Source organism: Berghia stephanieae, chromosome 1 (genome assembly GCF_034508935.2).
Source record: "Berghia stephanieae isolate SIO BIC M18660-M18661 chromosome 1, UCSD_Bste_1.3, whole genome shotgun sequence".
NCBI lineage: Eukaryota > Metazoa > Mollusca > Gastropoda > Nudibranchia > Aeolidiidae > Berghia > Berghia stephanieae.
Genome location: NC_088360.1, coordinates 53,516,250 through 53,530,778, shown reverse-complemented (window position 1 = coordinate 53,530,778; position 14,529 = coordinate 53,516,250).

Here is a 14,529-nt window from a genome sequence, read left to right as displayed (position 1 = left end):
CCTCACATTGAAAACATTCTTAGAAAAGAGCAGGCAGGGTTCAGAAAAGGGAAGTCATGTAGTGACCACATATTTACCCTGAGACAAATCCTGGAGCAAAGCATTGAATGGAACAGCCCCCTCTACACCATTTTTGTCGATTTTGAAAAAGCCTTTGACAGCTTACACAGAGAGTCCCTGTGGAAAATACTCCGCCATTATGGTATACCGATGAAGATAGTCAACCTAATCAAAGCAATGTACAGCAACTACCAATGCCAAGTGATCTGTGGTAACAATTTAACAGACAGCTTTAATGTAACAACTGGTGTAAAACAAGGCTGCATACTCTCCCCGCTTCTGTTTATCCTGGCTCTAGACTGGCTCATGAAAAATACAATTGATGGTAAGAAGAGAGGCATTCGCTGGACACTGACATCTTTTCTGGAAGATATAGACTACGCAGATGATATCGCGTTAGTTTCCAGTACACACAGAGACGCCTCAGAGAAACTAAACGTACTACACAAGAACGCCTCGAAAATTGGACTGAAAATAAATTTCGATAAGACTGTACATTAGGGTGAATCCAAAACATGACAGTGAAATTAGGATAGATGAACATATAATTGAAGAGGTAACAGAGTTCTCCTACCTCGGATCCAAAATAACAGACGACGGAAATGCAGAACACGATATCAAGCACAGAATTCAAAAGGCAAACCAGGCTTTCGGCATGCTGAAAAACTTTTGGAAATCAAAGCAAATAATGAGAAAGACAAAGCTGAAAATATACAAGAGCAATGTTTTAAGTGTACTGCTTTATGGAAGTGAAAGCTGGAAAATGACATCCTCCTTAATACAGAAACTAGAAGCCTTTCAGAACAAGTGTTTAAAAAGAATTTTTAATTTATTTTGGCCTACAAGAATAAGAACAGTGGATCTATTAAAGAAAGCTGACTGCACTAGCATTGATAGCCAAATAAAAAGAAGAAGATGGCGTTGGCTGGGTCATGTGGCCAGAATGGAAAAAGGGTCACTTCCCAAGACAGCCTTGTACTGGACAGCAGATGGGAAGAGAAAGCGGGGAAGACCCAAAGAAACCTGGCGAAGGACGATGGAGAAAGAATTAAAGGAAGCAGGCCTGTCCTGGAATACAGCCACCGCAAAAGCAGCCGATCGCAAAAAATGGAGATGTCTGGTGGATGCCCTATGTGCCTCAAGGCCCGAAGAGGATTAAGTATTATTTCTAAGGCAAACAGGAAGCGATAGGAAATATACAAATATACAGTTCTAGACCACACCATTGTGACACATTATTCCTTTCCTTCTCAATGGGATCATGTCTAGATGAGAATTTTTTAGGTGACTAGTCTCTTTTGTCTGGGTCGGGTTGTCGACCTTCCATAGTGGGCAGGAGGTCACTTGCTATGTCTTCTATCCACCAATCTCAGTTTTTCACGTTGCTTTATGTCTTTCCCTTGGAATGAGGTGACTTGGTTTTATCCCGCCGGGCCTGGGGTCTCTAGCTGAGAGGAAACAGTCAAATAAATATTTATAGTTTTGGGAGATGATAATATTTTTCGTTGTAAATCATCTCTCTGTTATGAACTATAATATTTTGTTTTGAATGTGTATTGTAAGCATTTGATTGTATGCCCTTCAGTGGGACTTGGTGCCTGTGTCTGGATGAGACTTTTAGGCGGTCTCAAACTAAGTATACTATTAGTGTGCTCTTGGAATTTACGTCTGTTCCCTATTAGAACCAGTTCCCTTTGTCTTACTTTTTTCTTGTGTGATTTGAATTGTAAATCTATACATTGTTTTACTATCACATTTTCTTCCTTTATACTGGCACTGAATTGACCTAAATGTGTCGTAAAACCATCAAAAGTAAAAAGTCCCATTTGTCTTACTTTTTCTTGGGTACCTTTACTTGTAATTCTAGAATTTCACTATCCATTCCTTTTTACTTGCGCTGAAGAAACAGGTCCTTCTGCAGTGACTTCCTTCCCCCTTTGTCCGTTTTCCTTTATTTCATGTTGTACTCTGTCCTTGAATGGCATTACCTTTCGTCGTTGACCTGTTTGGGATATCGTGGGGAGAGAAAGTCAAGTATATAGTTCCGGGTGTTGTTTTTTTTTACTTCCCTAGGTGGGAAGGAGGTAACTTGCTGTGTCTTGTATCCCCCGTTATATGTTTTTCCCCCGTTATATGTTTTCTGAGTTGTTTTTAGTGCTGGGATTACCCGCCCAAATCACTACCCGGGTACCCGTGGCAGGGGTGACTTTTTGTCCCAAAAAAAATTTTGGTGGGGGGGGGGGGGGGGGGGGGGGGTGAGCTTTTTTATTTTTTTATTTTTAAATTTATTTATTATTTATTACAACAAATGAAACGAAACTGAAGTAAGAAACAAGGATAATTAACTACAATGAAAAACAAAAAATAAAAAATAATAATAAAAATACCTGAGATTCCTTTAAAAGATAAGAACTAATATAATATAGTCTTAATCTGTTGATTCCAAAATTGAATCAAATGTGTGTTAACAAATAAAACAAAAAAATCAATGTAATTGAAAAATAAAGGAGGAAAATCTTTTGAAAAAATGTCAAGTAAATGTAAATATGCAAATAAAATCGTATTACTTCCAATTTTTGTTCAAAAATATTAAAACCGCCAAAAATATCACTCTCAGTTCGGTAACCATTTGTTGAAGCGGGTACCCGTTACCCGCCCCTTTTACCCGAGTACCCGTTTAACTTTATTATCCGCAAGGTACCCGGGTACCCACCCAGCCCTAGTTGTTTTATCTTGGAAAGGAATTACAAGTCGTGCCCTAGTCCTGAGCTTTGACTGGGAGGGAAACAGTCAAAAGTACAGTTGACGTTTTGGGGGATGATATTTTTTCTCCTTGTAAATCAGCTCTCGGTTATGTAATATTTATTTGTTTTAAATATATAATAGCTTGTAAACATTTGAGTGTATTCCTATTGAAACCTGTGCTTGTGTCTGGATGAGACTTTTAGGTGATCTTAAACTAAGTACACTGGTAGTGTGCTTTTGGAATCTACACCTGTCCGCCATTTGAACCCTTCCCCTTTGTCTTATTTTTTCTCGTATGCTTTCAATTGTACATTTATAACTTTTTTAAATATTCCATTTTCTTCCATTTTAGTGGGTGTGAAATGACCCAAATGTTTCGCAAACGCCGTAAAAGCCTAAAAAAACCACAAAAAAAAAAAAACAAAACAAAAGTAAACAAATCACTGCGTGGCATCTCCCCCTCTGAGTGGTATTACAGTGCTAGGTCAACTCGACCCCATTAGTGGGGTCAGCCGATGGGTGGAGCTGGTAGCGGTCATGGGGAATCTGTGATGCCACTGATGGTAATTAATTGCTGCAATATTTCATGGTATTGCTCAGTTGCTAACATGAATATGAAAATTGTTCCCTCACTACAAGCAAAGCAAGGGTTTCTTTCATCATAATATGCCATGGTTGATAATAATGTATCCTCGTAAGGCTGCTCATAAGAGAGGTGTCAATTTAGTGGTTTTTGAGCTGTCAATGAAATTAATTTGTTGTAATTTGCATATTAATAATTTAATTCCCAGCGGCAGAAAATGATTGAAACAAGCATCATTATAAAGTAAAAATAATGATCTTGACAAATGCCAAGTTTTGTTGTCCGGGCAGTAAAATCTTAAAAGATATGAATTTTTTATTGTAAATTTCTTATTTGGCATGACATGGTGAGATCCTCATTTTCTCTCCCATAGTATTCCATGTCATGAATTATGTCCAAATATCAGTTTAGGAATAAAATACAAACCATTAGACGAAAATATTATTAATCTTATTTTTAAAGCATTTAACTGATAATTTAACTGATAAGCATTTAATCTGTAGTTTTCGGCACATTTGAAAGCCAACTTTCCAATGGCTTGGTGACTTTTTTCTATACTTACGATTCAAGTCAAAAAATTTTTTTTATGAATGTCAAGGATTATTGTTTGAAAATGTATTCTGCTTTTGTGTGGTTGTCCCAGAAATGCCGACTTTATAGTTTCATATAGGTGTCAATGTTTAGGGTCATTGAAATCCATCTCAATTACTCTTATTTTTGCATGTTGAATAAGTAATATAATGCAAGTTCAAGTTCTCCTTTTGTGCACAAGTGAATGTGTTAATTTTTATAGACTGAAGCGTCCAGATATATATGGCAGTGATTTCCCAAAAATTAAATGATCTGCTGTGGTATGCCTGTGATGTTATACTGATTTGGCTCTGATTGTTATTCAATTGTTTCCTCTCTTAATTTGACTGACTGGAGTTCACTGTCTATATCAGATGACTTTATAAGACAATGACTAAATGTGTATTCTTCGAAAGGAGAAGATTCTATATTACCTGTATGGACAGTGTGTTCGTTTTGAATGTAGTTGGTCAATAATATGAAAAAGGTTGCTACTTGGAATAAACTATATTATGCCCTCACAATTTTGAATCCTCTTCTGTCCATATACTATGTCCGTCTGTTTGAGCAAATAATTTAATTTAACAGTACCATCAGTGCTTAGTGTTTGTTGTAATTGATGATTGTTAATGTGATATTTGTAGCATGTCCAGTAACCTTGTTGATTTTTTTTCTGGTAAAGAAGTCATACTTTATAGGCAGATTGATAGTAAATTGAGATATTGAAATCATACACAATATTGGTTTTTAGTTTTTACTGGTCAATAACATATTATCTTTATGAGTTATTTTACCACATAAAGACATAACTCATATCAGTTTACTTTTGTGACCAACACAACTGTTTGAGAGAACGGAAGTGGTAAAAAACATATACAGAACTAACAAAACCATGAATAAATCAAGAAAATCAACTGTCAATATGATGATAATCCACAAGAACATAAATGCATAATATGTACTTTTGATATTTAATAAAATTCTTGAGATACTGCCGCTGAGTTTTAATTAATAATTTTTTTATTTAAGTGCAACATAATTTAGAAACACTTGCAATTAGATCCACAATTTGTGATATTAAAAGAAAACTATTAACCACAAGAATGCCAAATTTTCACTGATGTTTAGAAAGACAACCGATTTTTTCAAATCAAAATAATAAAGTGAAAGAGGCTGTTATTGTTACCCGCTATACAGACATATTATAAGACCATAAATATCAATAATTGCCCCCATTGGACACGGCACTGCCTGATACCAGGTGAACTCCAATGACCTCATGCAGGTAGCTAGCAGGGAGGGTTATTGGTCACTTGGGAGTTCCAACTGAAATAGCGCTGATTCCACGCAGTGAAATGTATAGCACCTTTTTTATTTAAAAGATATTTATTTTCCTTCTAATCGTCTTTGTTGCATACTGTTATATATATATATATATATATATATATATATAATATTATATATATATATATATATATATATATATATATACAAGAATCCTTTGCTTATGCCTGGATGGGACTTTTAGTTGGTGTCAAAATGTGCACGTCGATTTGACTCAGTCCCCTTTACAGTCCCTTTTCTTCGGTGCTCTTAACTTCTAATATAGAACATTCCTCTTTCATCTTCCAATTAATTGACTCTGAAATGTCTTATTATTGCAAGCGCCTCAAAATTTCTGAAAACAAATTCAGAAACATGTCCCCTTTGTCTTATTTTTTGTATGTTTTATTCCAATTCATCTGTTACTGGCGCCTAAAAGAGCTCTAATTGTTGCAATCACCGTGCAATCACTTAAAACAAACTTTTGTCCTCTTCCTTTGAATGGAGCGTTTGTCATAGTGGCACACCTCTGGGTCCAACGCTCTTATTGGTTGTTCCAGCGGCTTTCTGTTCGTGGAAGGTTTGTTGGTGGACCAAAAAAAAAGGTGGGTGGGAGGGTAGTTGAGTTCCTTTTTAAGGGAAAGGAGTTCGGTAGGAATGTGACCATGTTGTATTTGGTACTGTATTTAGGAATCACCTGAGATTCACTTTACAAGTGTCTTTGTAGAATGTTGGGTTGCGTCCGCTAAACTCTGGAGAAATTTCTGCCAGTACCAACATTGTACATCAAAATACGTCTGGCAACTCGACACGGCTCAGCACAGTTTTATTAATATCTCTCAGAACACAGATCCACTAACGTGTATACCTTTAGAGAATAGTATTATGATGCTCTCAACCATCGAAAGACGTTACACCCATTGATATAAAGGAATTATAATTAACCATAAAGCGGAATTCATTCCTGTCTTTGTAATTATATAAGTACATATTTGCATCATTCCTATATTTAAGTGGCAAGAAAAAAATACCTCAGTTTTGGAGCTTGAATGTCTTTTTGAACTGCGTGTCACAGTTGTGAGTAGATCTGAACTATTGCTGGCATAAGAAGAAATAGAAGGCTACCATTCGTTAACAATTCTAAGTTAAATGCGACTCTTGTCTGTGCGGGTATTGAAGGAGAGTCGTTAAAGTAAGAGGATCACCAAGCTATTCTTGAATAAACGGAGCACCCAGGCAAACCTTCAAATATCGATTTTGATCTGCAAACACCAAAAGAAAACTCGTGTATGTTACCCAAAACATTTATTGTCACCATGACTACATCCTTATTATATAATTTGAGATTGGAATTGGAGCCCAAAGCAGTCAGATAAACGTGAGACAGCACATGGTGCGTGCTATGTGGCCTTGTGGTATGACACTCGCTTTCGGATCGGAAGGTCCTGGGTTCGAGCCTCGATCTGTGCATAGTGAGTCCCTGGAAAAGATTCTTAAGTCACATTCTCTCATCGTACTCAGGTGTAAACCTGTCCGAAAAAAATTGTAATATCGCCTAACAGGCGTCATGTCACGTCCTACATGTTAAGTGTTGCTGTTGGCTAGGGACCTTTTGTAAAGCGCTTCGAGCACGTTTAGTGGATATTGCTCTATATAAAATCTCAAAAAATGCTCAATGGTGAGAAATATTGGTATCTATGTGCAATTTGGTACAGTGAGAAATTGTTCATAAGTAAAAATGGAAGGCAGTCTTGGATTTCTCTTTTTCAAAAAAAAACAAACAATTGAAGCAGATATTCCAAGTGATAACCAAATAATGCAATCTTTTTCACCATACCTACAAAAAAAGCCAAATTCCATTTCCAAAGTTATCCCTATTTAAAACGAAGTTTATAACCAAAGCAAAAATCGGAGTTGCATATGAAATAATATATTTAAAGAATGTCAGTGGTAGAAGACATAACTTCATACTTTCTACATACATTTTTCCTTTTTATTTTAGGTGCCCGGGATGACACGCTCGTATCCATTGACATGAGAAGAGAAATATATTTAGATCGCAATCACAAAATGTTCAAATAGGAATCCATTCTATGAATCATAAATAAATTACTTGTGGAAGTGTTGAACACAACCAAGTCCATATTATGGAACAATGCTTGATACGAAGGGACATAATCACAAAATTCGGCATGGAAATACATTATATTGAGTTATCTTTCTTATAAATATTGACAATTATTACAGTACAAGGGTAAACGCCGATTTTTTAATTTACAATACCGTGACAATACAAAATTGACAAAAGTTTCAAAACAAAGTTTTGTTTATTTCCTTTCCCTTTATCATTTTGAATTTCAGCATAGTTACCGTTCCAATCCACACAGAGCTTCCACACCAATTATAGTCCAGTAGATTATTTAAGCGATAAAATAGGGTTACCAGGAAGAAATTGGTATCAAACTCAGTTTAACATATTTGGTTGCACGTGTTATGCTGATTATCATATTAAAATCCACCGAAATCCGTTCGTGCGAAAAAAGTTATTGATGGGAGTCTTTATACCGCCTCAAAAACTTTGTGATAGTCAGTTTTAAGAATTTGTTATATACATTTTCAACCTAAAACATAACTAATAATAATAATAATAATAATAATAATAATAATAATAATAATAATAATAATAATAATACACATTTATATAGCGCTCATTCTCGTGTAAAACACAAGCTCTGGGCACTTTACAATATAAATATCAATTTTAAGTGAAAAAAATAATAACAACAATAATAATTCATAGCCAAATCAAGGATTCATATAGAGTCAAGAAAAACAAATACAGTAAAAATGTGTCTTGAGATTCTTTTTTAACTATTATGCATATGGATGCATATTTGGATGCTACAACCAAGTACCAAAAGTACCTTCTGTAAAAAAATTAAAGACCTCAAAATCAGCCTATGTTTTGCCTGCGTTTTCATTTTTACATTCACGCATTTCCATTTGAACTCAATAAAATATGGACAACCTGGGCTTTCTAGAGCTTTTAAAAATCTTTTTACACTGCTAGGTTCTAATATAAGTAAAGATTTGTACATCTAGCACTTATAAGTTTTACGCAAGGGTCTTTGAAGCTACCCCTACCCCCTCCCCCAATGCAAAATCAAGCAAATTTGAAACTTAGTTTGAGATCACCTACATGTCTCATCCAGACACAAGCACAGGTCCCTATTAAGAGAATATACTATAATATTTACAAACCATTACATTATATTTAAAACAAAAATGTAACAGATGATTTACAAGGGAAACTTATCTCCCAAAACTATAGCTATACATTTGTCTGTTTCCCTCCCAGTCAAGGATTCCTGCTTGGGCTAGGACAAAAATCACATTATCCCATTCCAAGACAAAGACGGAAAGCAACTCAGAAAACAGATATAGGTATATATATATATATATATATATATATATATATATATATATATATATATATATATATATAATATATATATATATATATATATATATATATATATATATATGTATATTATATATATATATATATATATATATATATATATATATATATATATATATATATATATATAAGATACAGTAAGTGACATCCCTGTTCACTATGGGAGGTCTGGAACCCCACCCAGCCAGATACTCAAATGTTCAAAACAAAAATATAATGCGTTTGTTTTTGGTTTTAAGGGTTTTACGACACTTGCGACATATTAAGGTCAGATCAGCGCCAGTAGAAAGGAAGAAAATGAGGTAGTAATAGTAATGAGTTCTAGAATTACAATTAAAACACGCGTGTGTGTGTCCTGGGTGAGATATGACCAAAAAAAAACACGTTATCTCGGGGTAAACCAGATGCTAAAATTGATATTCAAGCTTAAAGGACCGAAAAGGAAAATTTTGCTTTAGTCAGTTTAAGAAACTATAATATATTTTTTCCATAATTTAGAAAAAAAAAATTATTAAATCTCATTTTGTTGACTAAATTTTCAATTTATAATATCATACCTATCCTGATATAATACCGTTTCGAACCTGCAGGTCTCAAATATGTTTGTAAAAATGTATGTGTGCATGAATTTGTTTGTATATATCAGTGTGTTCGTTAGTTTGTGTTCGTTTGTACTTGTATGCACCACACTGACACATAACAATTGCAAATTATCGTCCAAACATTTTAAATTTACATTCTAACGCAAATTTGGATAGTACGGCTATGTGGTCTAGTGGGTTTTCACCCACATTGTCTCACCGTACTCAAGTTAAAATGAGTACCTAACCGTTAACAGCGTTTACTCTGTCTGGAAAATTGTAATATTGCCTAACATGTTCAGTGTTGCTGTTGGCTAGTGACCCCTTGTAAAGCGCGTTAAGTGGATTTTGCCCTATATGAAAAGCTTGAGTTGTTTTTAAAGATACTAAACTATACACACTTTTTACCATCACACTCATATTACCTATTCACTCACACATGTCAACATAGTTGTACTTATGAGACTAAAAACTATTTAATTGGTAATCGATAAGACTATTGTCTCGTCGCGGTCTCCAACACTTTCTCATTTACGTAGAATAAACAATCAGCATTGGATTCTACATTATGCAGAAAACAACCCATTATCCTCTATATTGTCTTTATTTCAAATCATAACCTATTAGTAGGTCCAAACAACCCTTGAATTGTGCAAATTAGGGTTGAAAGCATGAATTTACATATTTTGTAGAATATGAAAAATCCTATAATTTATGCAATAGAACCGCCCTGATAGATCAGTATAAGTTGAGATACACGCTTTTTAAGATTGGAATAATTTGAAATGGGTGACAAAAAAAATTCGTTCATCCAAATTGTGAAAACATTCAAAACAAGGCGACCCAATGTTCTTTTCCGTCATCCTTGGATTCCCATTAATGACTATTTTTATCGTCAAACCGGATGTTATCGATTAACGAACAATTCATATTGTTTAATCGACAATTTTATTCAATTTTGCCAGTTTTGAGGGACCTCTATCATGCAATTCTTTTATAAGAGATTTTTGTGTATTTGACTTAGCAAGTATAATCAGTGTAGTTGATTATACTTGCTAAGTCAAATACACAAATAAAGACGGGCAGACGGTCAGAAAAGAGTCACAGAACACAGCTGGATTACATGTCGGCAACCGGTGTTGACAGAGACAGAGCTCCATTCCCCCTCCCTCTAATTATTTTTTTTCTTTCCAAGAATACTGAGATATTAATTTTACGTGTTTTATAGTCTATTCTGGTCAGACTTGATGTCAGTTGGGGGTCAAGACAGCTCTGCTGGTAGAGCACACGCTTCCCATGCAATGGGACCGAGATCGATCCCGGGTGCAGTCGAATTTTGTTTCCTGACCTCCCAGAGTCCACCCAGCAGTGAGTGAGTAGCTGGGTCTGTTATATCTGGCGGAAAATTTGCGGAAAACTTTGCGATAGACTAGTGGCCAATGAAAAGGGAATCAAGCATCTTCATGATAATCGTCAATTGTTATGATGCAGTATTGTGTCAAGCTATTGACATTACGTTATTGACCGCATGGTGACAATGGGAGCATGTTATGTACTGTTGTGTCCTCCTGTAAGGCACTGCACACAAATTGCCTGCTCGTCAGGTATAATTGAGTGCTCGGCTAAAAGAACCCGCGACTGTTCTATCTGTTGACGTCCAAAAATACTCTGTACTGATGGTTTGTTTTGTACGAAATAAGTCTTACGTGTCTTGCTGGTGGACCATTGTGCAGTTAATATAGCGTTATAAAATTTAATATTACTTGTGTATTTCATATAAAATTCGCATAATTCATAATTGAATGCTGATAGGACTTTAATAGAAAGAAAGAAAGGAGAGAGAGAGAGAGAGAGAGAGAGAGAGAGAGAGAGAGAGAGAGAGAGGGGGGGGGGGGAGAATATTATCAATGACAAAATAAAGGAATGCGTTTGCATGTTTACAGATACAATTACAACTGCGAAAACAACTTCTCGCAGGGACCGACGGGACAAGTTTTTAGTATGTCAACTAGATAACACAACGCTAACGTCTCATTATTGCTTCAAGCGCTATGCTCCACCCATGTCCAGGGATACACATGCTACAATTCTTAGTATATTTTGTTTTATGTTTTCAACGTTCCTTTTGCTGACGAAGGGTTTGTGTCCGAAACGTTCATTGTCTATACTGTTCCCACCCGAAGCTACTGTAAATAGTCAACATGTATTAAAATTATTAAACGCACATTATATTCTCGTGGTTATTTTCCTTGGATAAGTAGTGCTATATAGGGGAAATATAAGTGGTAAGAACGCACTGTTATGATAATGATATATTGCGAGAGTGGTTCGATAATAGATGTCATTTATATGGGTTTTAGCTTTTAGAATGTAATCATTCTGAGCAGTCTCTAAACACAACTTTAACACATGGTCGCTATCAATTAAGTTACATGCTTTGTCCAATTACAATAGGTTGTCTTTTGCCAATAGAGAGTATTGGCAGATTCTATTGCTACTACTACTACTACTACTACTACTACTACTACTACTACTACTACTACTACTACTACTACTACTACTACTACAACTACTACTACTACTACTACTACTACTACTACTACTACTACTACAACAACAACTACTACTACTACTGCTGCTGCTGCTACTACTTCTCCTACCACCACTACTACTACAACTACAACTACTAATAATACTACTACTATTACTTACTATACTACTACTACTACTACTACTACTACTACTACTAGTAGTAGTAGTAGTAGTAGTAGTAGGTGTAGTAACTGTAGTAGTAATAGTGGTAGTAGTGGTACTATAGTAGTAGTAGTAGTAGTAGTAGTAGTAGTAGTAGTAGTAGTAGTAGTAGTACTAGTAGTAGTAGTAGTAGTAGTAGTAGTAGTAGTAGTAGTAGTAGTAGTAGTAGTAGTAGTAGTAGTAGTAGTAGTAGTAGTAATAGTAGTAGTAGTAGTACGCTACTTCTATGAAGATAGTGGGGGGGGGGGGGGGGGGGGGGGGAATCCTTGCGGATTGGTTAGAATGGGGCAGGGGGAAGGGTGTTTTGTGCGCTGGTCGAATCTTCTAGAAGTAAAAAAAACACTCTCGATGTGAGTGTAGTAGTAGTAGTAGTAGTACTATAGTAAGTAATGGTAGTATTATTAGTAGTAGTTGAAGTTGTAGTCGTAGTTGAAGTAGTAGTAGTAGTAGCAGTAGTAGTAGTAGTAGTAGTAGTAGTAGTAGTAGTAGTAGTATTAGTAGTAGTAGTAGTAGGAGTATAGTATGTAATAGTAGTAGTATTATTAGTAGTTGTAGTTGTAGTAGTAGTAGTGGTAGTAGTAGTAGTAGTAGTAGTAGTGTAGTAGTAGTAGTAGTAGTAGTAGTAGTAGTAGTAGTAGTAGTAGTAGTAGTAGTAGTAGTAGTAGTAGTAGTAGTGTAGTAGTATAGTAGTAGTAGTAGTAGTAGTAGTAGTAGTAGTAGTAGTAGTAGTATAGTAGTAGTAGTAGTAGTAGTAGTAGTAGTAGTAGTAGTAGTAGTAGTAGTAGTAGTAGTAATAATAGTAGTAGTAGTAGTAGTAGTAGTAGTAGTAGTAGTAGTAGTAGTAGTAGTAGTAGCAGTAGTAGTAGTAGTAGTAGTAGTAGTAGTAGTAGTAGTAGTAGTAGTAGTAGTAGTAGTAGTAGTAGTAGTAGTACGCTACTTCTATTTAGACAGGGGGGGGGGGGGGGGGAGCGGGAGGAGGGAGGAATCCTTGTGGATTGGTTAGAATGGGGCAGGGGGAAGGGTGTTTGTGCGCTGGTCGAATCTTCTAGAAGAAATAAAAACAGTCTCGATGTGAGTGGAAAGTTACTTTTGCAGTAACTAGGCGATACGATGTGACTTTCCATACTCCAGGATCAAACCTCAATTTGATGGAGTAGTCAGGACCCTTTACTCTTCCGCTTTCAAAACCATTGGTCAAAGAACGTATAAGGAATAGGTTACGTACAGATTCAGGCAGACTTAGGGGACGTAGAAGAGCGATCTTTATTGACAACCAGCAGGTATTTAGTTTAGACAATAAGATGACATCACACTGAAAACAGAAGATCAATTACACAAGACACATACTCAATGCACTGCAAGAGTGGTATTATACTCCCAATGTTTTTGACATCACACGGTTGTTTCCTATTGTCATGCACAATCAATTTCTCCAACTGCAATTCGATCCTGGAATAAGTTGTTACAAATTTCATTTGGAGAGTGTGACGTTTAACTTTTTAAAGGACTGACAAAACAAAATCGGTTCAAATAATGTAAACTTTGTTGAGCGAGTAATAAACCATTAATGTTATGTCTGAGATTATTACGCTAGAGGTGTTTTTTGCAGTTTAAAGGAATGAGAAGGAAGAAGAAGAAGAAGAAGAAGAAGAAGAAGAAGAAGAAGAAGAAGAAGAAGAAGAAGAAGAAGAAGAAGAAGAAGAAGAAGAAGGTGCAATATCGACTAAACTAGCTCACGCCTTCTACAAAGGGTCCTAAGTCGAAGGCAAAAGTTATATCACAATGCCCCAAAGCTATCCGATTCTTGTGTTTTAAAGCAATTATTGTTTTGTTTTGTTTTTCTTTAGCTGGGACATTCACATAATTATCGATTACAGATTAACCAGTTAACCGCCGTATTCTCGAAAGACACGTATTTCCAGAAAACTCGTCCTTCAAATATCAATAAATTTAAATGACCCTCATCTTGGCATAACTCGAAAACCTGGACCTTCGCGTTTTCTTGTCAAATTTTTAAATACGTGTTATTCCAGAGTACGGTTAATATGAGTTTCAGAAGTAATTACAATAGTATGACAGGCCTTGCCTTTCTTATTGTTTATAATTGGCGAGTTGTATACATAATTTCAGTTATACAAGCTTTACTTCATAATATATCGACCCCTAGGAAGATTTCTAAAACACAAGATCTCCAAAGAGTCTCGCGTTTATGAATATCTGATAAGCTGGCCATTGTAATCTATCGATTACGATTGATCGTATTTCAAATTTTCTGACAAGGTCTTTTGTTAACATACAATAGAAGAGCCCTGTCCCAATTGAATTTCAATTTAGTTTGCTTCAATTAATGAAATACACATTTCGACTTATTATTTTGTTACACACTTAATATCATCAACTTGGAAAATATGTGATTGATATTTGTTTAACGA